The sequence below is a fragment of the Varanus komodoensis genome, unplaced genomic scaffold (assembly GCF_004798865.1).
Source record: "Varanus komodoensis strain SLA01 unplaced genomic scaffold, ASM479886v1 scaffold13_1, whole genome shotgun sequence".
Taxonomy (NCBI): Eukaryota; Metazoa; Chordata; class Lepidosauria; order Squamata; family Varanidae; genus Varanus; species Varanus komodoensis.
This window is the reverse complement of record NW_025335408.1, coordinates 4884264-4910410: the sequence shown is the minus strand read 5'-3', so window position 1 is coordinate 4910410 and position 26147 is coordinate 4884264. Positions and strand designations below refer to the sequence as shown.

The 26147-nt window shown below is 41.6% G+C and overlaps 1 protein-coding gene across 1 annotated transcript in view; it reads right to left on the bottom strand.

Moving 5' to 3' along the window:
* The window catches only part of PRICKLE1 (prickle planar cell polarity protein 1), a 76593-nt gene extending 50667 nt beyond the window's left edge, over positions 1-25926 (bottom strand). The window contains exon 1 of the mRNA XM_044422908.1: positions 25642-25926. The gene's annotated coding sequence lies outside the window, so the exon portion shown is untranslated. The remainder of the gene's footprint in view (positions 1-25641) is intronic.
* Between the last annotated feature and the right edge of the window lie 221 nt (positions 25927-26147).

Below are 26147 nucleotides of genomic sequence, written 5' to 3'. Positions count from 1 at the left end.
TGCTTATCGACTGGCAGGTTTGAAGACAATCATAAATGAAACAAGATGTTTTAGAAATGTCTTTGGAATCATTGTAATCCTCATAATCAAAGCTTGCCTTGAAGTCTTTGGGTACCACAAAGTATTTGTCATGCCAATACCCTAGCATCTTCTTTTACTTATGCAGTGACCCGATTTGTATATAATACCAATCAATGATTTGTTGAATCCTGGGTTACTGTGATGCCTAAACTCAGGCACACTAAGGTCTGTTACCCACATGAAATCCAGAAACAGAACCCATGGTTTGCTTCTGAGTTTCAAACTGTGTTGTTTACATCATGGGTTGTCATTACATGTGAACACAGGACTATGAGTTGTTCATAGTTGCCTTGTCAAGCTACTAAGACATCAGAAAAGAATTATAAGAACATTTCACCACTCTACAGTACACGACAATTAAGAATGATGTTTTCTATATGGAGTTTACCCTTACATCTAAATGTTGTTGCAAGTTCAACTCATTAGAAGTAGAAAGGATTTAAAAGTCCACAGGTGTCTAAAGCCTAAACTGACATCCTTCCTACTGCAACACTTCAACAGAACAAAGATTACGGAGTGCTAGTCTAGATGTATGTTTGGTCTGATCCAGCATAACTTTTCGTAGGTTCTTATGTTAATGAAGGGTATCTGCGAGGTAACTTGAACACTGAACACTTAACGCTAACTAAATGCTAATGCTAACTAAGAAAACATGGAAATAAACTGGAAAGTAATATACTTAAGTTTCTGTTGAACAAGTCTTCATAAATATATAGATCCGTTTCATTTTGTAGTAGATATTTTATCCCCTATTTTGTAGGCAACTCTGAATACTTTCTGGTAGGAAATCAGGAGGTAAGAAAGAAAAAAAATCTCTTTTTTGTCTACATGTGGAAAAACTACACCAACCCCTGATCCAGGCTGTTACAAATCAATAACATGTGTATCAAAAAGTTTAATAAAAATACATTAATTGCATGCATGTGTCCTCAAAAGGTGTGTCAAACAAGATGTGTATTCACTAAGGAATGTGTCATATTACAGAGAACTGAAATTGCTACTTATGTAGAAGTCTTTGCATTGTCCCTCAAGGCATGTCATTCTGCCAGACAAAATTAGGATGAGGAGTGAGGCAGGAAAGGGGGACTCTGTTGAATATATGTGGGATATTGTGTAAGAAAAGGGGCTTGAAGGCTATACCATATTAAACAACATGCCCCACATCCATAACATTAATGACTTCTGTTTTAACCACACAAAGCAGAATGTATAGCTGGATAAACAAAGCTTAGTCATTTATGCATACTTAGCTCTAGGAGGGTGTTTGGTTTTTTTTTAAAGAAAAACAAATGAATACCAGGATACAATTTTCAGAAGTCAACCTTTGTGAGGCCCAGTCAAGCAAAATCTGAAGGAAAAATACACAAAAAAGCAAAACTCAATAGCACTTTAAAATGTGTGATTGAATTCCCATACGGTGCTGGCTTTGGGTGCCTTCAAGAGGTTCCTCGCTCTGCAAGCCTCCCTTCCCAGCCGCTTTCACCAGCAGCTATTGCTCCTCATCCTCTTTCTGAGCACTGCTACCATTTGCTTACTTGAGAGAGCAAGCAGGGCAAGGGCATGTACTTCTGCTTGGGATCACTGTTGCGAACATCAGAGCTAGAAGTGGGTGAAGAAGCGGGTTGCAAAGGGGAAGGGGAGGGGAGGGGAGGTCTAATGCCAGGAGGTAACAGCAGTGGATCTTTGGCAGGTGAAACCTGCCCTCCCCTGAGCTATCCAGGGGAAGGAAGCTACTCTTTGCACCAGTGAACCCTCCTTCCCAGGGAAAACAGCAATTTCAAGAGGTGAGTTCTGACATCAAGGATATTGCCCCCTGCCCCCTGATTTTGATCTAGCCCAGAGATTCCATGGCTATGGGTTTTTTTTTTTAATTATGATATGCAAATATGAACACGGATTGAAGGTATTGTAGCCCCTCCAATTTCAGTGGGAAAGATGTAAACACATGCAAGCAATCAGGTTGCCTATATTTCATGAAATGAGTTGGGTACAAAGGGATATTTTCCCTCTATTTTTAAAAACATGCTCCTTTACAAGTTGCACTGCTACACATACAGGTTGTGAATATTTTGTGATTTTAAGTGCATATTGTTTCCAGAGATATTTTCATACAGGTCAGCTAAACCTCTAGCTTTGTGATAAATGCAGAAGTAGCAGTCATGTTTCTGAAAAGCACTGCTTAGAGCAGCAATATGTACCAAGTCATTGCTTTTGCTGCACATATGAAAACAGATGGTCACAGGCTTGTGCACAAAATTGTATTTTTGTGTTTGCTGCAATCTGGATTAAGTTTTAAAAGTTCTAACTCTTAAATTCTAAATAATACAAAATAGGAAGTTTCCTTCCAGAAGTGGACCCTTCTAGATTGTGAGTACCTCCATAGAAGCTTTTCAACTGCTGATTTAAAAATAAACAGCCTGAAGAATCTGAGCAATGATCGTCTATGTGTATCTCAGTTGTTTCATGGAAAAATCCCATTCCTTTCCACATCTAGAGACCACTGCAGTTTCCCCTCAAAAAATCAAGTTATTTTCCATACGACCATGAAGCCAAACCATAGCACAGGGTTTGCATGTAACAAAAACCCACGATTCAACAAGAACCCATGGCTCAAAGACAATCTATATGGATAAGATTCAGTCAGCTCATTATGGGATATTTAACCCACTGAGCCACAGTGCATTCTGGGATGCATGTGCCCCCATTTTGATTACACAACCTACAACTGAACAACCCTTGCTTAACTTTTATGCCAATCATTCATTTGGCTGATGCACAGAGACCATGAAGAGGAACTGGGTTTGGACAATATAGCGCAGCACTTAATCAGTCCAATAGAGGTTTATATAATAAAAACAGCTACAACATGCATCTGGCATGCATCACAGCTCCTCACAGGTTAAATAATGTCTCACTCTGGGTTGTCATTATGTGTAAATCAGGCCGAAGCCTAAGGTCATCGGACAAATGCTAAGAAAGCATATTAAAAAATTCCACTGACTTTGTGGAGGAATAATGCCTTCAAGCAGGATGAAGTAAAAGTTTAGGAAACATTTTCCTACATAGTCATTTAACAGCAAAATGAAGGAGCCTCCAAAAAGGAGGTGGGTGGAAAAATAGGAAAGAGACAAGTTAAGATTGAAAAAGCAGACACATTACTTTAATGTTATTCTGTTTTTGGCAAAGGATGCAGCAGTGAGCTTTTACATCTGGAAAAGTAACGATTCAAGTAATTTAATTATGCCCCCACAAATGCAAGCCTTACAGCTGTCAACAATTTAACTGTACAGTAACTAAAATTATAAATGCAAAAAGGACACACATTTCTGCAAAAGACTTGTTTTAAGCACAGCCCAGCTTTTTCTTAAAAGCTTTAGTAAAATCGACTGTGTCACTGCAACAGAAACTTAATCACTCATTCCCTTCACACATGCAAGTTACTCTCTTCCACTCTGCTACTTCATTTAACTCAGTAAAAGCAGAATTAAATTTTGGATGCGTTGCTGAGAAAAACAAGTCATATGTAGAAAATAAGTCATATGTCTTTATTATATTGATGCAACAGCATTATTACGACTTGAAAATAAACCTTATGTAAGAACTAGCTTTACTCATTCTTGCATCAATGTACCCCCAAATGTAGATGTTGTAGAGGGCAAATCTCCTAACCTTCCCTCAATTTTCACATGGCCTCGCACCTTCCCTTCATATATTTTGTGAGATTTTTGAGCTGTGTGTGAATAATCAGGCTATGCAGATGCAGGCTCTTTTGTCAAAGCTTGCCCTGAAGGATCACACACATGAGTGGAACGGCCAGTGGATCATGCTGCTTACCCCACATCTGGATGTGCCGCTTGGAACTGGCTCTGGAACTGGCTCGCATGAACTGGGATGGCCTTACCATCAAGCAGAGGGAGACAACAGTGAGCAGGTGCAGGGGGATGGCAGTGAAGTGTTGAGGAAAGAGGTATGCATTGTGTAGCCTGCTCTGTACCTCTTAAATTAGCCCGATGCCTTCAGACACAGTGGAAGGCTCTGGAGAGAAGCAAATGAGGCGTTTAAGCCCCGAAATGAGTGGAAGTGCTTATTTCAAGAAAAAGGCAAGTTGGCGAGACTCCCTTATGAGAGCTTGGCTCCCTGCTTCATTCCAGGAATGACTGTTTTTGCACATTTTGTGTTGCCACAGAAGAGCTCCAACACCACAGTGCCATCAGTTTGGGCCATGCAGCTGGTGAGAAGAAGAGAATCAGTGAGGATGTAAGCATCTCATTGGATTCTGCCCTCATCTGTGCGAAAGAAGCATCATCTGCCAGTACAACTGGGGTGTTTTGTACAAGGAATAGGGAAGGAAACCTTCTCATTTTTCACCTCAAGCAGAAAAATATCTTGGGCTGGAACTGCACATGGACAATCTTACTATCAAAGACCTTCCTGAAGCTAGTCTCTTCAAGCTGCAGGAGCAAGAAGTGGTTGTGCAGAGAAACAGATTTAAATTTTACACAATATCATCATATGTTTAGGACCTTCCCAATTTAAACAATCGGTTTTAGCACAGAGTAGGAAATAAACTTGATTTCATGAGATGGGAGTCCACAGGCATACACAGTATTATTAAGAATAGTTTTGTTTTCTTTCACTGACGTATCTGGATAGACATGGTGAGGTTGGGTGTGTGAGTAGATGGAGGGAAGAAGCAGAACCAGAATGGAGAGCAGCTAAGCAAAGGACGATGGCATTCCAAACTCTGCCCATACCAAGCTGCGATGACTTCAAATGCCAGAAATGAAAGCACTATTAAAACCAAATTAAGCAGATCAAGCCAACTTCCCCTCATATTTGGGCTCAGAAACACCCTTGGGCAGGGGCAGATGAAGTCACAGGCAACAATTTCCATCTTTATTTTATGTTACCATGACACACCCTCCTCTTATCCCACTGCAAAGAGAAATGTGTTTGAATTTGGAGAAAAGCAAGGGGGAAATGACACTGGAACTATTTTCTTCTTTATTAGCTCATTACCTTCTTTCGTGTGAAAATAGTAACCAAATAAATTGGAGTCAGTGGGAAAGAGTAACAGGAATGCATACAAGGCAACTATAAACAAAGTTAAGTTCTCATAAGACAGACAACCACAGGATGGGTGGATCACAATTTAATGCCAAAATTGCAGTCATTTTGCGTCTTCAGGTTTGGGAAAGCAGTTCTTGTCATTAAAAAAGGCAGCCCTTTTATTTCATTACAAGATCTATCTACCCTATTTGTGGTATAAATACACAGGCAACACTAATGGATGTGAGTATGTGTATTGCCATCCAGGTATACCTACACCCAGAAAAGGTATCGGTTGAAACAGCGGTGCTTTTCTCATGTGTAGGAACACAGAAAGCTGCTTTATATTGCAACCAGCCACTGGTCTGTCTAGCTAACTACTGCCTATACTTGCTAGCCGTGGTCTTTTAAGCTTTCAGAATGGAGTCTGTTCCAGCTCGACTGCACACAAAACGTGTGCTGTTCACTAAGCTGCCCAAGATAATCCAGCCATTATTATGAACGTTGTGCTTCCTGTAGAACAACCATAGGGCACCCTTCTGAAACTTTCACAGCTTTTGACAAGACGGAGGAGAAAAAAATATCCTTTATCACCTTCCATCTTCTCTGAATAAACTTTTCTGAACAAACACCAGGGTTTCTATCACATCTGAAAGGAAAATTGTATGGTTGCCCTCCTGGGCGCAGAACACAAGGGAGATAAAAACGCCATTCATACCTGAACACTAACTATCCACTTCCTGCAAAGAACAGAACAGGCACAATTAACTAGAAAAATGGAGGAACTGAGAAAACTCCGTTTCACTTGATAGAAAGTATACCTCTTAATACTTTCAGAGGAATGTTCTTCCTTATGGCCTTTGGCACGTGATCATGTCTTCTGCTGAACAGAAGAAAATGATCACAATAGCAGCAGTTGTTTCCAAATCAGGATTAATGTTCCTTGCATGCATGAAGAGCCTTTGGCTATTGGGCAGTATAAAAATTAAATAAATAAATAAGACCAGTAATAGTCACTTTTACAGTTAGTGGACAGACTGCCTAAATCATAATCTACCTGCCATCAAGAGAGGCGAAGCTTTTGCAACAAAGCAACACCATTGCTATTGTCGCCAGGCCTCTCAAATACGCACGATGGTGAGGTCTACCTCAATAGCTTCTCTCTGTCATATAGATCTGAGGCTGTATTGCACATTACCCTTTTTGTGCTTGTAAATTATATAGATGAAAGATGTGTGCAAGCCAAAGTGGGGTTTCACTCCCAACACACATACACTGAAAAATCAAAAGCATCTGTTGATGAGGCACTCCTTAGGACGGGATTAGGCAAACTGGAGTGAAGACAACTGTCCAGGTCTTTTGGACTTCAGCTCAACACCAAACAGGATGACCAATGGTCAGGGTTTATGGGAGCTGCAGTTCGAAACACGGGGGTGGCTTGCCTGCACTTACCTTAGAAGAAGCTCAAAATAATATACCCTTCTGATTCATTGATGTATTAATGGCATTTTCTTCATAATAGACATAATGGATCTCTCTGCCTTTAGGTTTAACCCACTACTTTTGTTTGTTACAAAACTGAAAGGATTCTTTCCAATCCTTTTAGATCCAAGCTACATGTTACTTTTAAGATTCAGCTCACGGCCACGGTTGTTCTGCTTCCTTACTGTAAGTAAGTACAGGCTGGAACCCTGACATGGGTAGGGGGTCTTAAGTCTTTGCCACCGGCTCTACTAACTGTCTATATTGGAGCTCCTATGGATGTGTCATCCATGAATACTTTTTTGGCAAGGAAAACTAACAACATGTGATCTCAAGCCAGACTGGGGCCATAGTAGATGGCAAGGGGTTGATCCCCTTGTAGACTAGGGTCCCAATCCTGCACTCACTTTAGAGTAAGAAAGCAAGACTGAGCTGCCAGCCATGTCTTCAGAGTAACTCACAGTATGCCTTTAGATGTTTCAGTACTGAGAAGCTAGTACATTCAGCAACTTCTCTCTTGGATTGCTAACTAGCTGTAGGATAGGGGTAATTATATGGCACTTTTTCTCCGGGGGGGACTGACAGTATAATACTTGCTCTACCAAAATACAATCTATCTTGCTCCATTTTTACTTTAAATGCATGCATTCAAAGATTCTTTGTTTGTCTGATGCTTTTACAGAACCCAACTTGGTTATCACTTCACTGCATTTTTCACTGACTAATCCTTTTATTTATATTTTTATTTATAAGGCATGCTTGTATGCACTTGAGAGGATTACTTCAGTGGTGGAGCTATGGAAAGAAGAGGTATCTATGGAAATGATAACCCTCTTGCACTCCATCTCTGTAACTAACAAGGACTTCAATTATCCACCCGCCTGCTACCCCCAGGCCTGTGCATTAAGCTTGCTTCCTACTTCACTTAGGTAAAAGAACACCAAGAGCAAAAAATCACAATTACTATGTATTTAAGAGTGACTCCCCCTTTTTCTTCCCTTAAAAGTTCTCCAAAACTGCACAAGCATGAGTTTCTTTGTGCTTAACAGATATTGACCAACTTCAGATTTTTCTTTAGAGAGAGACATTTCATCACTGTGTCATCAGCAACAGCAGCCAAGACATCATATACAGTATCACTGTGCAAACCCAGGGGGAAGGGGAATACAAACACGTGTGTAACTGCTAGTGTAAAAAGCTTAAATTAATTTCTCCCTGCAATTAAGCAAAGCTTTCAAAGCCATCATCACAGCCAATTCTTACTATGACCTTGTATAAAAAGGCAGATAAAAATTAAACATGGTAATCTAAAATTAACCATTCCAAAACAGTAATTAGCCCTACCACTACAGACTCAGACCAGATCATTGAAGCCAGCCCAGTGTTGTAGTACATATGTGAGTGTGTACATTTGGGGAATATTGCAACACTAAGGAAGGTACTTCCAAAGCTGCGAGATATTTTAAAAGCTCTTCTCGAGGTGTTAAAAAGTGCTTATTTTAAGCTCCTCGATGTGGAACTGTGTACTTTTGTATGATGCCTTGAGCACTGGTAGTACTATATATGGGCAAATGAAGTCAGAGGGACAAGAGCTTTACCAGTAAGAAAGTGCATGGCCAGAGATTTCTTCCATTAGAAAGGTGGCAAGTGCTAACTCTCTGCTTGCCACTATTCGATCCCCGAGTAACATTCCTGAGCTTCCAGAAAATATAACACCTTTAGAACTGAAAATTCTGTAGGCACCGGCTATTTTCTGTTCTTCCGCTTTGCTGTTCTTCTGTTCACCAGAAGCCACCTATGGTGGGGAAAGGATTGCCCTCTGAAGCTCAAGAGAAGGCAGAGTCTCTCCCATCCATCTCCAGAAAATTTCAGCTGAGCTACATAAGCTCAGAACTGACCCTGAAAGATAACTCTCCCCAGGTGCCTGTCACTCTTCACCCTGGAGAAGGGAGGTGAATATGGAGATAAACACCATGAAAACTGGGGTGTGTGCCTGGAAATGTCCAAAGAAGACAGGAATCTGAACTAGCTACGGGAAACAAGTGGATGTCATCCCAGTTTCTTGAGAAGAACAAAGATTCACTGATAAGTACAGACAAGGCTAATTGCATTTGTAATGTTAAAAGCAGTGCACACCCTCGGGCAACCAACAAGCTCCCAGCTCAGCTCTGCTTATGAATGAGCACCTTCTGAAGGACTCATCTGCCAAAGGCTCAGTTACAAGATGCAAAGCAGAACATTGTCTGTTACCCATCTACAACATCTGATAAATATGTGAACACATGACCACATGACCACCAAGAGTGGTCTCACTCAAGATCTCACTCAAGAGTGCCTGCTCCCTAAAGTTGTTGAGATCACAACCACTCTGACTGATTTAACAACGCCCTCTGGCCCTGAGCAGGAACTGGAGTGAAACATACTATGAGGTGGCAAACACAGTGAAGAGGATTCATCAAAGCACATGAATGTTGTGCTCTGTATCCTGAGGGCTTCGTCTTGTCAATACAGAATGTCAATATTGTTCTATACACATCTAGAAGATGCCAGTCTCTCTTTGGGAGTGTAGATTAGCAAGGCCAGAAGGGGGACAGGAGAAGAAGATCCTGAGCTCTATATAGTCAGTGTTAATTTTGGTTAGGACATCTGGGTTGATCCTCTTGCCCTGTTCCTTTTTTAAGGAAAGTACTCCCAGCTATGAGCCACTTCTGGTTGACATAACAGCTTTCTAATGTCAGGATTGAGGTGCCTTGGTTAGCACTTTCGGAACAGTTTAACTTCCAGGCATCCTTGAGAAAGGGCATAGAAGAAACTTTCCATTGGGATCCAGTAGAACCTCAAGGTGTAGTTCCTTAGGTACTGTCTTCAGTAACCCCTAAGCTTCTGCAAAGCTCAGCACATCCCACGATCTGTAGGGATGGCCACCAGAAAAGTGTGTTTTGATCTTGAGACTTAAAAGACTGGTGCCATGTTGCTCTGCAGTCTCTGGACATACATTTGGAGAAAAGGGAAGACTTGCGAAGGTAAGTGAATGAAGATACCGCAATATCCATTCTTGTGAAAAATCAAAGTGGGATTGTCTCAAGCACTTTAACTGGCCCAGCATTTTCCATTCAGAATTTAAAAACTTTAATTTTAACTTCCATAGTAATTAAAAGAAAGAAACAGTGAGTTTATATTTGCCTGCTTTAAAATTATTCTCATAGCATGTAGCAAGCCTAGTGTCAGCTAATCTGTACTTGTCCTTTACAAAGTCATTTTCGCCCTGTACTTTCTGAACCTCCTGAATCTTCTGCTGCATTGGACATTCATTTTACACAGGGCTGTTGCAGTTGAAATGCAGCTTTATATGTGACATGGATCCCCAGAGCACACTTCATTTCAACATAATCTTGCTTAAAACCTATTTTGCATACTTTGGGGGTCAAACAGAACAATTATACAACCACTACCGCTATTCTGGTTGGAGAGCAATTTAATTCAGCTTTAATGTGCCTTTGTTTTTCCCTACAGCATTTTTATATCACAGAGGTACCGAGTGGCTAATGAAACGGCCTGCTTGCAAGGGCCACCAGTTTGGTGTCAGGTAAATGAATGAAGTAGTCTCCTTAGTAGGTCAACTCCTGTTTCACGTTTTTGCTTACATCCTCTCCTAGAAGTAAAGATCAAAGTAGCAGCCTGCCTTTTTTAACATTATGCATAATTTTAAACAAAGATCTCTGTTGCACATTAAGTTAGATTTTTTTTAATCAACTGGCATCTGGTTCCATTCCCAGGAATTTCACACAGATTTTTGTTAGTTTCAGCTAAGTGTTTTTAACTGCTTATGTTATTTAAATGAATGTTTGATGTTCGCTGGGTTATTTTGACACGGCAAAGCATATACTGGCACACCTTGGCAAGGGCTACATCTGGCGATAGGAAAGCTGAAAACTCCTGGCCTTGTTCAGACCTTTTTCTAAAACATCAGCTTTAAGTGTTTATTTTAAATGAGAGCCCCTTTCAGAAGTATGTCTGGATTCGGTGGGTAAGCACCATCCACACTTCACACGTATACAATCTTATTTATTAACAATTATATACCAACTTACTTGCTGAAAAGCCATCCAGCCAGTACACAACAATTTGAAACAATAAAACTCGTTAATTTTTTTTAAAAATCACAGATTAAAAGAGTAAATCCTTACAACAACAACGTAATTTAAAAGGTTAAAGTAAAAAGGTGTTTATTTAACCACATTTTGATACCACCTAATTAAGCAGAGTTATTGGACCAGAAAGCTCTCCACAGCCAACAGAATTGTGAGGGTAATAGTCATTCTTGCAGGAGCACATTCCACAGTTCGGGAGTGACACAAGGAGAAAGCCCCTTCATGTGTGCCCAGAAAACCATCCTCTGTGGATAGCGAGGGCCTTTCCGGCAATCTTAACTCAGGAAAGACCAGCATCTTGAATTGGGCCAGGAAAGCAACTGGAAAGGAGTGCAGATTTTTCAAATGCCATACACCAGTTAGCAGCCTACCATTAATTGAAGCTTCCAGATACTCACACACAGTGCGCATTGCAGTAGTCCAAATATAACCAGAGCGTGGATAACTGTTGCCAAGAAACCTTAGAGTATGAAAATGCACTGAATTTGGCATTTGCATTGGCAGTCAAAACAACTTTTTCTAGAGATCACACAGAAACAGGTCTAAACTCTTAGAAAATGAGGAAACAAACTTTTTAAAGCTAACATTATATCTATATGTAAGATATACATAAGAGCCATGCTAGACTAGGTCAAAGGCCTCTCTCATCCAGCATTCTGTTTGCACAGTGGCAGATGGATGCTCATGCAATGCGAATGCAATTGTTTTCTCTAAGTTCAAGTTCCCCATTAAATGGTACTCAAAGGCATATTGATACAGGAGATTACATGGTTAACATGACTAATAGCCATTGATAGCCTCTTCCTCCACAAATAGATCTCATCAAATTCTATTGGTTAATACAGTGCTTTATGGAAAACGACTTCCTTTTATCCATCTTGAATCTTCTACCTTTCAACTTCATGGGATGACCCTGGGTTCTTACATCATGACTGGTGTCTACTTTCTGTACAACATGCATAATTTTATATGCCGCTGTCCTGTCTCCCCCCTAATTTGCCCTTTTTCTATACTGAAAAGCTAAATTAGCATTTGCTTCATAGTATTCAAAGATGCCAAAACAGTGCCTGAAATATGGCCTATGATTTGATATTTCAAACCATGAGAAAAAGATTCTGCGAATCATCTTTGATCCAAATTCAGATTAGCCAATTGAGCTGACTTATTTTTTGAATTTTACAAGTGAAAAAATTCAGTTGAAAATCTGAGAATCCTATTTATGGGGTGGCTGTTTTTTTAAACTAAACTAACTGGTGGGACGTTTGCTTCTGATGAATAAGGAGACTGTATGAGGGTGGGAAAACAAACTTGGGGCTAGTGTAGATATTTTTATAGCATTGCTGCATAATCAGAGTCAGTGATTTGAGTACAGATGCCAATTAAGTACCTACACATATTGCCAAGAAGTACACATGTACCAGTATCCAGCAGGACTTGTAGCAATACTGGGGTTTTTATATAGCTGTCCAGCAGACACTTCCCCAGGATTAACTATTCAGAAAAAAAATCTGAAAAAAATCAGAACAAAGTTTTCCATTTATGGAAAAACTTATGTGGCTAGAAAAGGCGGCCAAGCAACAGTATGGAGACATCAAACTGAGACAGTTTTCTTTTGAAAGATGAATTCTTCATCCCCATTAGCTAAACTTGCTTTAAGAAAAAAGTAAACAAACTCAATGGCAAAGAGTCCCAATTATGAAATGTTTCTCTGGTACTCTCATGTAGGGTTGCAAAACTGGATACGGAGTCTAATGCAATCTGTTCCCTACATTTTCTAGCTCATGTAAAGCAAGGTTGAGCACTGTCACCTTCCAGGGTTGCAACTCCCATCATTCTTCATCATCATATGCAGTGGCTAGGGCTGATGGGAGTGGAAGGCCAACAGCTTACGCATGGCTGCAAGTCACCCGTTCTTATTATAAAGAGTCATAACTGCATAAACAGCTGCCATTTAAATACAGACACAACATGTAAATTCACATCATTGGGACCGTATCAAAGTGTATGATGCTTTCCTGAGTAACCTAAGTGTCATCATAAGCAAGCTAGCTAAGCAGAGCTACAGGAATTTTACATAACTCTTTTGGTGGAGAGGAAAGAGCCTCAGAGGTAAAGCTGAACAATTAGGCAGTTGTCAAATTCAGCTTTTCTAATGACCCCCTGAGGTGACAGAGTAAAGAAAATGGTACACAATGAAAGGAGTGGCTTTCCAATGCAAACATTGGTCTTGTTCTCACAGCAGAAGTTTTCCGCATCGCTGCCTGTCTAATCCATATAACAACAATCCATAATCATTTTGTGCCATTAAGTTTCAAAAAAGCCAAATGAGTCTATGTTTTACGCCAATAGGACCTTTTACCTATCTCTACTGGTATAGCACTGTGTATCTTACAGCTGGACCAGTTCCAACACCCTAGCTGTTAAGCATAGGTACATTTATGCTTTGCTTTTTCTGACTTTTATTGTAGCTGTTTTATTTATTAGAGTCTACTGAATCAGAGCCCAACGTGATATTGGCCAAGAAGCAACTTCCAAAAGTCAGAGGTCAACCATCGTTCCATCAGTGGAGGTCAAGCATGGGAAGAAGTATGCAACTCTGCCCAAGGAATAGGCAGGCAAGAAACTGATCCCACCTATCTATATACATTTACAAGTTCTGTGCTCTTGCTGTAACTTTGTTGCTCCAGAAATACAATTTGACCCAAGATTCTCTGAGCAGTTCTAGTTTGGTGGACTGCTGGTCAACAAGAAAAGTGTTCCAAAGAAGGCTTTTTCGGACCTCATAAAAGTAATCTTAACTTCAGAACAGAGCAAGAGGCTTCATGCTGTTCAACCTTTGATATTCTGCACAGTTAAACATTTGTAGTCATCTGTCAATGCTTACTTAAAAGTAAGACGTTCCCCTCCTCATCATTTCTGACAGTGCTCTTCATTGGGTCCAGAAAGAGGAAACACTTGAATGCAACTTCATCCATCAACAGGCCTCTGAACAGCCCCAACTGCTCATTGTTATATTGAGTTAGGCAATAACCATTCATTAATCTCTAGACTGACTCCAGATTTTGAAATCACCAGTTCTTACACTGCTTGTATCCAGCTGACGCTATAAAGATAACATAAGTCCAACACTGCTGAAAACAGACGCTTTATACTAGTGTCTAAATTCAGCACCAAAAGCTAACACAACAATCTCGTTGTGTTACACATAGCATTACATATAATGCTAACCTATGGCTCACTGTCTTGTGTTTTAAACCCAGATAACTTGTTCAGCCAAATATTCCCACTCTAGCTTTGATGATCCTTAGGAAGAAATGAAACCACCATCAAGCATGATATACTCATTCTTGTATACAGTGATGAAATATGGATCCAGGATATAAGCAAGCAAATGAAACCTTACACTCCACTTTACCTGGGCCCAAACTGGTTCCCTCAATAGGCCAGGAGATGATCCACCGGCATCCAAAGTTGCCAGGGTAAGCAGCGTGTCAATTCCTTTCCACAGCAGAAAACAAAAGACAACTCTTGCCATGAATTTTACGAAGTTCCTCTCTGCTGCTGCAGAGTCTGCTACTATGCATGCTGGTTCTCACTCCACCCACCCACCCCTGTCCTGGGAGTGAGGCTGCTTCAGTAAGGCAAGGAGCTTTGTTCCCACAGCAAAGGCAGCCCTTATCTCGGAAGGACTGGGGAAGACAGCTTCAAGGCAATTATCACTGGTGCTCTTACCAAACAAGCTGAAGGCCATAAGGCCTTGGCATGCCTTCAAAAAAAGTATTCTTGCTTTTGTACACTGCAAAGTTTTCTAAATTATCTGTAGTGTGTGAAACTGTTGAGGTTTCATCATATCCTTCCCATTCTTATGGTAGAGCCCATACAATACGCCTTATCCAGGGTTGACCTGGTTTATATATAATGGATAACTTATATGCTATGGATTAAATAGCACCCTGCATGTTCATCACTTTTGCTTTGCATGCAACTTTGTAAACAAGGCAGGAATGATATGCAAGCCCAACAGCCTGGATTGTTTAGGGTTAAACAACCCAGAGTTTAAACCCAATTTAAAGTTAACCCCATAATTAAAGTGGAGGTAATTCCTGGGTTGTTTAGTGAAGGAGTAGGCAAATCCATGATTTTTTGCCTTACCCTGGGTTTGTCTAACAGACAACAGAACAAGCTGTGCTTTGTTTTATGAATCCCTGGGTTGTTTCCCTCTGCCTGCTCCTTCACTGTATCCCAAATACCTTTACAATGCTGTAACTACTGGCTAAGTGTTTTAACATGGTAATTTTGGGCCTTTCTGTAGCTTAGGCAAAACAATCCATGCACAACCACATAATGGATGGTTCTGGATTCACACATAATGACAGCCCATCATTTAAACAACCCAGATTTCACAATTCAACAACAAATGTTGGTTCCCTTTCTGGGCTGTTTGCAGGTTAACTCCTGAACAATGCAAAAGTGCCTAGGCTCATAGGTGCAGATATCATCTGACATTGAGGCCACTATCAGTTGTAAAATTAAAGTAGAAATGAGGAGTAAGCCAGAGGTGGTGCAGTTGCTCCTGCTTAGAAGCCTTTGGGATAATTAATCCACTACTGTCATTATGTGCAGTCCAGGTCAACATGTCAAAAGATGCAAGCATCAATGCAAGTTCTCACTGCAGTATAACCATCTGCCAGTTTATCTGGGGAAGAAAAAACAGACAATACTGGCTGAATCCTAGAAAGCTACCCATGCTTCAGTCTCACTCATATCAACGAGAATGGTGTGCATTTAACAGTCTTCAGATTGCAGCAAGTCGAAGCTCTGGTCTAAGGGAGAGAGTCACAAATTATGGCTAGATGCAATGAACCCCTGAAATGGCAAGCAAGTATAATGTCTCCATTTATCACGTAATGTGAGCTTGCCACATTCAAAGGGATCAGAATCCTGGCTTTTTTTCATGAACGAGGATGATCCTACATGTTGCCTGATTGTTCCTGTTTGTCTCTTCTTACTAGTGGGAGTGGCTTGAGTAACCAAGAACTCACCCAAAGAAAAAAGTTTAACATTACCTCCAAACCCAACTAGGTGATAGTTCCCAAACAGATAAGGAATTGTAAGCCATCTTCAAAACCTGGCTTCAAACTCCACCTTTTTAATGACAAGTTCCCAGTTCAGATGTACTAGTTCTTCCTAGTGAGCTAACTAGTTGCTGAAACTACTCCTGCTAGCAGAGGAAAATTAGGTCATGCGCTTTTATGGAAATAAGCCAGGATTCTATGGACTTCTGGCTTATAATGCTGTGTGAATGTGAGCAATATGTGAAGAGAGACTTTTATAGGAACAATAGAAGCTCCCAGTGCTAACCTTAAAAAGAAAAGTTGAAAGAGTTTGGGAGCAGTCCTCCTCCTATAATAAATATGCCCACCCACCAATTTTCTTTTTTAACGTAGTTGTCAGTAAAATGATACATGTTGACATTGTAGCTGTTACACTGATCTCTCTAAGATGTTTCTGTGAGATTGCTTTCTTAGCATCCTGGCAGTACAACAGTTGGTAATTTGGGATCTTCAACAGCTCCCTATCCCAGTAAAAAAAAAAAAAAAAAAAAAAATCAAAACAGGCCTTCTGAAACACAAGGGAAACCTACTGAGGCTTGGGCTTCTTAGCCATTGGATCTTTGCTCTCCTGAGCAAAGCAGCTTCTGGTGTAGTTTCTTTTGTAAATAAAGGGAGAATTTATTTCTCATGTAGGCGGACAGTTGTCTTGTTCTTTCAAGAACACTGGGCAGTGAGTAAGGACATTTTGTTGGCTCTTAGCCCACCAAACTGTCTAGACATATAGAAAGAGCACAAAGGAATTTATAGGATTAGATTTTACTAAAATAAACAAACGTGCACTCTATATTATTCCCTTCTTTGACATGCACAAGAAACAAAGGCCTAAATCACTCCAAGGACCAAGCATAAATTGCAAACAGTTTTTATCACTTGAGAGCCTCTCTTTGTGTCTTGAGTACAGGCAGAAAAATCTCCTAAAGAAGTTATCCATATGATATTATAATAAATAAAATGATATACAAAAAGAATTTCAGGTCAAACCTAATTCTATTTGGAAGTATTTGTGCTTGTGAGACAAACGTATTCAGACACATGAATTATTTCTTTGAAGGCATATAATAGAAACAAATGGGCCATTTCTGTTGCTGTTTGTGATATTGTCCTGGCCTAAATGTTTCAATTCTTATAAAGCAAGGGAAAACAGCAAGTTCTCTTAATAGGTAATCTAGAGCCAAATAGTGCTAAGTGATTTGGAGCATGCACTATTGATTTTTACCCTAAGAAGGGCCTTGTAGGATCAAGATCTACTATACCTAGCATCTACCAGCTGACTGTGGCCAAACTCATATGAGCAACATGTTGTAGCCTTGCAAACATCTGGGATCACTGGTGATAAATACTAAGAATAATTAGGAGGGTCTGGAAGAGCTGAAGTTCAACATTTGCCAATAGGGGTTCAATTCAATTCAACCCATGTTAGATGGGGTTACGCTGCCCTTGAAGACTCAGGTTCACGGGCAAAGTCCTGGATATAGCCCTGAAGCTAAATGCCTGGGTGTCAGTGGAGTTAAGGAATGTACTTACATAGCTAAGATTAGGGCATCCACTGCACTTGTTCATTCTGACAGCAATTTGGGCACTATCGTGGCCCTTTGCTGTGAGATTTGAACAGGAATGGAGGTAAAGGCAAAGTTGCTTACAGAAAGGAAAGCAGTCATGGAAAATCATGTATCCTTATTTAAATTAAATACCATCACAGTTCCACACTGAGAAGGCCCTTGGAAATTCTTCTTTTGGTGTACAGCTGTTTCATGCTGTCCATATAACTGGCAGCCATTCAAAGAGAATTGTTACTGAAGTCAAAGACCACGATTGTGATGTGAGGATCTGCAGCTCATATTTAAAGGGAGCACAGCTGAATGCAACTTAAGCATGGCATGTGCTTGAAGGTCTGCTTGTATTTCTTTTTAATGTGCAGAGCCAAATAGCCATCCAGCACCCATCCTGGTCTAGAGAACAAGAGAAGGGTAGCAGACTGAGGCGGAAAGCAAACATGAAAAGTCTCTGTATACTATATAGTAAAAATTAATGTACAGCAGGCATAACCAATTGCGGGGTCCAAGATTTAATTCAACCTGCAGTAGCTTGGATGTATGTGTGCTACCAGAGCAACAAGCATTCCACCTATCATCAGAAGAAAGAACATTTCAGAAGCATCTGATACATCTTTCAGTTACACATGGAAATAGTCAATTTCACACGATCACCCAATAGCTTCATTCACATGATCACTGTAGCCCACCACAATTTATTAGTCACAGTGAACCGCAGAACTCAAAGGGGCCAAATGGCTGATTTAAGCCCCCAGTGCAGTGGCTTCTCTTTATGTGCAAACCCAGCAAGTGTGGGTTTGCATTGCATTAATACACCAGCTTTCTGCCTCATGCAAGGAACCCAAGAAAGCTTATAAGGTTCTCCTCTCTCCATTTTATCCTCACAACAAATGCGTGGCATAGGGTGTTAGGGTCTCTGGGCTATTTTAGGATTGTTGTGACTTTTCAACCATCCAAACAGCTGACCCTCAACAGGTTTTCCAACATAAAATGCTTAACCATGCCGCCACTATGCACTGAATATTCACAATGGCAGGCCCCATCGCAACCACAACACCCATGAGGATCTTCACCTGGGAAGTTCCAGTAAGGGACTTCTCGTTACATACAAACAGGACACTGCCAAGTCGAAAGAGATGTGCAAGGATTTCTTGGGCTGCTTTCTGCCTGGGCAATGCCACTTTCCTGGGTAAGCCACTCAGGGAAAGATGCACCAACCACTCACCCAGCAGAGGCAGAGCAGAATTCTGAAGCAGAGCTGTTCATTCTGGGAAAGCCACTCCCCTCCCTCTTCAAGATAGACTGACTATTTCAAATGTTCAGAGCATCTGACATGCATTATCTACTTGTAATCCTTACAACAGCCCTCCCCAACCTGGTGCCCTTCCGATGAAGGACCCACAGGGCTGAAACACTAGGCCTTTCTGATTAGCAGGGATAATGACCTCTCCTACCAACCAGTGATATACATCTTCCATAAAATTCCAAGCCTAATTTGCCTAGGGTTATTTGCAGCATGCATGATCCAATTTAGCCTATTTAGTTTACCTGTATTTAATAAACAACAACATGCCCCATACTTTTTGCCTTACTACATTCCAAGTATTTGACCTGAAATATTTTAAGCAGAGAAAAGAAAGCGCAAAAAAGTATAACCCCATGCATGGCTAGCAGGGGATGTAGGGCCTTTCCCTCTTTAAACATGCATGGGATTGTTCCTTTAATGTGATGTAAATGCTGTAGTACATCAAAATTACTTGTAAACACTTGAAAAGAACATGCACTTTCCCTATGTGGATTATATTTAAGAAAAGAAATGCATGAAAGAACTGAAAACTTTGACAAACTAATCAGTTTTAGCAATCCTGAGAACTTCATGCAATGCTGAAGCATTTATCTACTTCAACAGAGTTCGACTCTCTTGCACTAGTTTTGTATGTTTCCCTGGCACTGCTTATTCATGCCATTTGACACCAAGATAGACATGTGGGGATAAGATGGAGGAGAGATGATGTAAGCTGCCTTGAGTCCTTTGTAGGAAAAAGGCAGGATATAAACCACAATATAAATAAATAAATAAATAAATAAATAAATAAATAAAATGTACTATTTTACCTATTTGCTAGGAATAATTACCTGAAACACATTAATGATAACTGCTAAGCTCCACTAGTATTGTTTTTCATCTGCCATCCAGGCATTGCTACCCTGAAAGCCAGTGTGATGTAGTGGTTAAGACTGGGGCTGGTACTTAGGAGCACTGGGTTCTAGTCGCCCCTCAGCTATGGAACTCACTGGGTGATTTGGCTTGGTCACTCACTCTCAGCCTAACCTACCCCACAGGTTGTTGCTGTGTGGATAAAAGGGGAAGAGGAAACCCTTTAAGCTACCTTGGGTTCCTTGCATGGAGAAGAAAAGTGGGATATAAATGCAACTCAATAACAATGATGAACTAATGGGATGAAAACTTTCCATGAAAATTGCCCATGGAAAAATGAAGCACTGAAAAAATTCCCATGGAAAATTTTCCTCCCAGATTCACTGCTGCTAGCTCTCCATACCCTCAGGCTTCCTGAGCTTTGTTGCAATTTTCACAGTAAATGGAGGGAAAATGGATTTTTCCCAGCAGCAATATACTGGTGTGAACTATCCTTCTTGTAATGTAAACTATTTGATGAAGGGGGAGGTGGTTTGGTCTTGAATGCAAAATTCTGTAATTCAGATGTGTTCCTCTCACATAAGGCCTGCTCCAGATGGAAATAAAAGCTGCTGGAATGGGTGTATTGAAATGGATCCACACAGCAGTCTGCATTTTTGGACTTTCTTTGGGGGTGTAGACATGAGAACTGCCATGATAGCTTGAATCCCAAAACTTACTACTACACCACTGCCTCTGGCTATGTGGACCCTATTTTATTTACTTATTACATGTATATCCCTCCTTTTTTCCTATCTAGGAACATAATTCTCCTCTCAATCTTTATCTTCACAACAACAACCCAGTGAGGTAGGTTGGGCTGAGAGTTTGTTGGCTGGGAATGGAGGGGGTCAGGCCTTGCATCAATCCTGTTAGGTCAGTCTGCATTATGAGTTCCCATAACACATACGGACAGGTAGTATCAGTGACTGGAGGTGAGTCTGTGAAAGGTAAAATTGAAACCAGGGACATCCTTCTTCACAACTCAGTCTTTTAAGCACCACACCACCTTTTCAGGGCTCCCTGCAGTTAATTCCATCAATATTTGTTTTGGGGAGGAGAGTCCAGCTCCCTAGCAGCTTGGTGGGGGGAGGAGGCGCCTTGTAATCATCATGTTTACCTCACAACACATTGGAGCCAATGAAATTCCTTAAGAATGTTTTGGGTATAAGCCACAGGGTAACTGCCTAGTTTTCTCAGAGATGCCAATCAGTAATGCTACAAAACTCAAGATTATGGTCATAACCCAGAGTGAGCTGCATTTCAGCTTTTTTATTATTATTTAAAAGAGCTTAATTGCATTTAAGTCTGCACTGACTTGTAGCCAGTGTAGTTTCTCCAAAGGGGAAGAAAAAAAGCAAATCACTTTCAGGCATAATTCCAGGAAGAGGTAGATGACATCAGTTTTGTAGATGGTTGTGTGCATGTTTTTAAAGAAATATTAAGTGTTTGTGTTGGCTCATGCATCTCTCTCAGTGTCTTAATTATCATACATATTGTGGAAATTATTTTTGCAGAAAAGTGATCATGAAAAAATTGCTTTAATTAATATACGTTGAGTTGCCATGCCATGTTCTTAGAGAGAGCCTTACAAGAAGATTAATTCATTTAGAGGGAAGTCTAAACATGAATACAATATAGAGACAAAGGAAGAATTATTATAGATCCCTTGGGAAATTTCTCTCAAGAACTGGAAATACCCTTTGACAATAGACCAAGCACTAAGGAAACTCCATCTGGAAAGACTGTCATTCTGGCAAGGCAGAAAGTGATCTGATTTAGTCTATCTGAATATTGCTGCCAGAAATGTCATGACATCAGTGTGCTATAAGTTGTAAAACACACTGCTTCCCACCACTCTTCAGCAAGCTGGGAAAGGAAGGTAGCTGACGTTTCTTCTTTCCAGTCCCTATTCCTGCAAAAAACTCAAAGCAAGCAAAACTTACCTGTATACCTAGAAGATGGGGTGCTGACCCATTTATAAGCAACTTCACTTTGTGCCCATGACACAAGTACATCTTGCAATATCAACTTACACAATGCTACTGCTGGCCAGAGTCCCTCCTATAGCCACTGCTCCTATACCCATTGGGTATCCAAACTGTGGAACAGAACATGTAAACTACCATTGTGATAGGAATGGTAACTCCCTATTATTGAGTGAAAGGCTGATGGTAGAGATGGTGTAATATTGGCTGCAGACCTTGGACTGCAGGCCTGGAGGTTAGAAAATGTGTTTCAACCTACATTCCAAAGGAAGCAACTCCTGCTCGTTGGCCATGCTGCCAGGGGCTGCTTTGAGCTGAACTCTAGGGTATCCGCAGTCTCCCTTCTGCCCACCATCCCTGGTTGACTTCATATGGTGACTGCTCCTCAAAAGTGGCCTTGCAAGTTGATGAACAGTGACCCTAAGAAATAGCCTTCTGCAGGAGCCTGTTTCCTGAACAAGAAGAGAAATTCCAGTGTGCTGAACCAACACAAAATAAATTCATGCATTTTCTAAGACGACAGGGGGAGACAGACCAAACAGATAATGAACCGAGAAGCTTTTATTTTACCAAGATATACCTCAGCAAACCGTATCACTTCTGAGCAGCAAAAACAAAATAGTTCTGACAAGCAATGTACCTAACAAAATGGTATCACAGGGGATCTATAATAACTGTTCCTAATTACATGCACAACCTAGAGTACAATCCTATACATGTTTAGACAGAAAAAGTCCTTCAGCGCCCAGCATTCCACAGAAAGTCATGCTAGGTAATAAATGCGAGGCTTGTGGAGCTTTTCTCCTGTCTCCCAAAGGCCTTGATCATTTTCCAGTTTCCTAAAAGGTTCTTTCCCCCAAAACTGTGCCATTTAAACAGGGAATACCAAGATTAATTTGTGTGTGAAAACCTAGATATTTAATGTCTTTATGTCTAGGCCAATGCTCAAGACTACAATTCCCCATTGTGTAATGCAGATGTTTTCTCTATTTATGCAAACAATAACTTTTTAAAATAGAAGGTAGCAAAACAAAACTTTAAAAATGCAACTACCTTTAGTTATAGTACAGGATAAAAAAAGGAAATCCAGGCTCTCTCCTTGCTTTTAGCCACATCTGACTCCAATCTTAATAGCTCAGCTATTAAGCCTGTAAGTTTGCTTCCTCTACCCTGCCCTCCAGTTGATGTTAAAGTTTGTCTAGGTAACTAAGGCAGACTGGCTACAATGTCCTTTAATACAAAAGAAACAGCTACAAAGATCCAAAACTAGAAAAAGTGACTTGCAGGAAGATCCTATACAAAGTCAACTCAGAAATGTTACTGTGTTTACCAGGACTTATTCCCAAGTGAGGGTGTATCTATTTGTGACCGATGACTTACATGGCCATGAGGCCCAATTTCACCCAGTGGGGCTTCTTTCCAAGCAAACATTTATAAGCTCACACTGTGATGGCTTTAACTTTCTACCAGCATTTGCTGGCAAAACAGAGCAAGATCTGTTTGTGCAGTGGCTGCTGTTAATCTTAGGCATCTGCAGAGACTCAATGATTCCTTCAGTGAGCCGTATAGATCAGTAACATTCTTCCACATGAGTTGGGTCCCAAATGTTTTAACAGAGTCAAAAAAGTGAATATGGTCCTGAAAAACCAGCTAGATGCTGCTCAAGTTATTGCAAGAAATACAACAGAGGGTCAGCATTCTCAGCCACATCTCAAGCTCTAGCAGGGCAGCAGAGAATGTGTGCGTGGAATACACGACAGCCATTTATTATTGTCACCCTTTAACTTTAGCATATGGGAAATATGCATGGCTAGACTTTACGTCCTCTGCATAAACATTGTGCTGGGAGCTTGTAAAATCTTCCCCCACTGTGCTTCAGTTCCCTAGTGGATGGTACTTAAAAACAGTACGGAAAGGGGGAGTTTTATTTTGCTTTCTGTGTGCCCCCAGCTGTGGGAACAGTGACAGATTTCTGACTGAGGCCAAAAGCTAGGCATCCACTTTAAGAGAAGGCATGCTGAAGACTCACTAAATGGAAAAACTGCCTCCTAGCCCTGCTCCCCCCCCCCCCCCACTACACACACACAGGGGAAAACTCAGTCAAGATAAATGGCTGCTGTTTAAGTTTTCGATCCCCAAGGGAATGCTCAGGGTTGTTTGAAAGAGAGGAGAGATGAATGTTCATCAGAAGTCAGAAGTGGCTCTCTAGATCTAGGCTGCATCTACCCCCTAAAACTAAGGTACATTTTCAAATGCAGGAGTTCAGCTTTCTTTCTATCCTCAAAAGCTCTTAAATACAACACACACTCTTAGGGATGGTCAAATGGATCTGCCTTCTCCCTTGGGTGTATACACATGATCATAGAGGAGGTCGAACCGATGTTTGGATGAGGATAATGGAGAAAGAAAGGGCTTGGTGGGGGCCATGGAGGGGGGAGCCAGTTGTCACCCAAGTGACAGACAACAGCTGAGCTCACACATCTGGAGATATGCTGAAACTCACACCCATCTATAGTCACGGCTAGCTAGAAAGACAGATGGAGTATTCCTTGTTAGGAGAGCAAAAATAAATAAATAAAGCCAGATATTTGGCCATGACCACCTCCCAGGCTGTGCACTTTTTCAGTATTACCTTCTTGTGATTACAGGGTGAACCGTTTACCCTAAGCTTCCCAAATAAACACAGCTTTTTTAAGTGTGAAGAGGTTTTTAATTATACACAAGCCCTGACCTCAATCTAATAAATAGGTTCATATACTGTTCATGCAATGCTCCATTCTGGCTGCTCGTCCTTTTTCTTGTGAATGAGTGTGTGTGTGTGCACATGTGCTCACACATGTAGGGGTGCAGCTGGGGAGGCAGGAGGCAGGAGGCATAAGTTAAACACTAAGAGCTACTTAAACACTAAGGCTTTGCTTAGGCAAGTTACAGCTTTGAGTAGAACCAGCCCCACACCAGTTCTTTGCTTATGAATGACAGGTTGCTCACCACAAGGCTTTTCCAGAGCTCTCCAAAAAATTACCCAAGATTTGGCTAAGAAAAGACAAAACATGTATATTCCCCAGTCTTGTCGATCCACTTACAATTCAGCCCTGTGCCCCAATTTCCTTACCGACCCCAAGGAAAGTCCTAACCATGCTCAAAGCAAGCAACTGTATGTTGACAATGGAGCTGGCAGGGCAGGACTTTGGTGCAAGAGTCTAGCACCCCATTCAGGTGTGGCCAGGATACACACTATGTAAACCGCCCCTTCCAAGCTGCCCATAGGACCTTTAATTCCAGAGTCTACAGAGACTTCACTGTGCCACTGCAGATTGTAAACTGGTGACCTGCAACAGCAGGGGGTTGGATCCAGTGGCCTTCTTGGCCCCTTACAACCCTACTATTCTATGAATCTATGATCCCTTAGGATATGAAGATAATGCACTTGGGATGCCACACTCATTAAACATCACACACACCACATCAGAATTCACCAGTAAAAACGGTTCAGATGCTAGTCTAACTGAAGTCCCATTCAATTTGTCTCCTCGAAGTAGGACTAACATTAGCCGCAACCCAGTAAAATGAGGGAATCAGCCTTTACGGAGCAATTTTGTAAACACTTACTTGGGATTCAGCTCCATAAATACGACGTGATTTGATTCCGAGAGCAGACTAAAGTCACCACGGAGGATGTTCTACAGAAGGATCATTGGTTGCTCTCCGCAGAAGTTAAGAAGGGTACATTTTGCTATGTCCCCACCCCCTCGGTCCTTACCAGTACGACTCTTAGACCGCGATCCTATGCACCTGTAAGTCCCACTGAAAGCAGCAAGGCTTACTTCTGCGTAGACATGTATAGGATTGCAAGGTTGGGACTTTTGGAAACCGGCAGGAGATGCTACGGGGAGACGGATGGGACCATCCTGCTCCTCTTCCCCCTCTCTTGAAGTGGGATTTCATGGAATCCGCCCGATCCCACCTCACACCGCAGAAGGCGAATCTCTGCACACACGCACACCCGACCGCCGATCTGCGACTCACCCGCTAAGAGAAGGACCCCGGCAATGCAGCAGCCCAGGTATTCCTACGAAGGGCGAAGAGTCAACATTGAAGGCGAGAGCGGAACCCGACGCGCGGCGCTCGGAAGCCTGGCTTGGATCTTGCGGGTCCCCAGAGAAATCAGGGCAAGCAGGAGCCACGCATACTAAGCGGAAACACACGGGCGGGAGGTGTCAACCAGCGGCGCCACCGGCAGGGAGACGCGCCAGGAGGCTCGGCACCAGCGCTGCGACCCGAACGCTTCCAGGCTCTCCCTCTCCCCTAGTGGAACTCGGGCGCTGGGTGCCCGCTACAATGAGAAAAGCCTTCCCCGCCGCCCATTGGCTGCGGCCAGCCGCACACGCCAATCGCCGAAGGCTCTGGTCTCGGCGGCTGCTCGGAAAACCCGGCGGGCCGGATCACGCCCAGGGGAGAGGGGCCGCTTTGCAACGCTGCTCGGGAGCGCACGGCGAACGGTTTCGCGGCGCGGCGCGGAGTGGAGCGGAGCA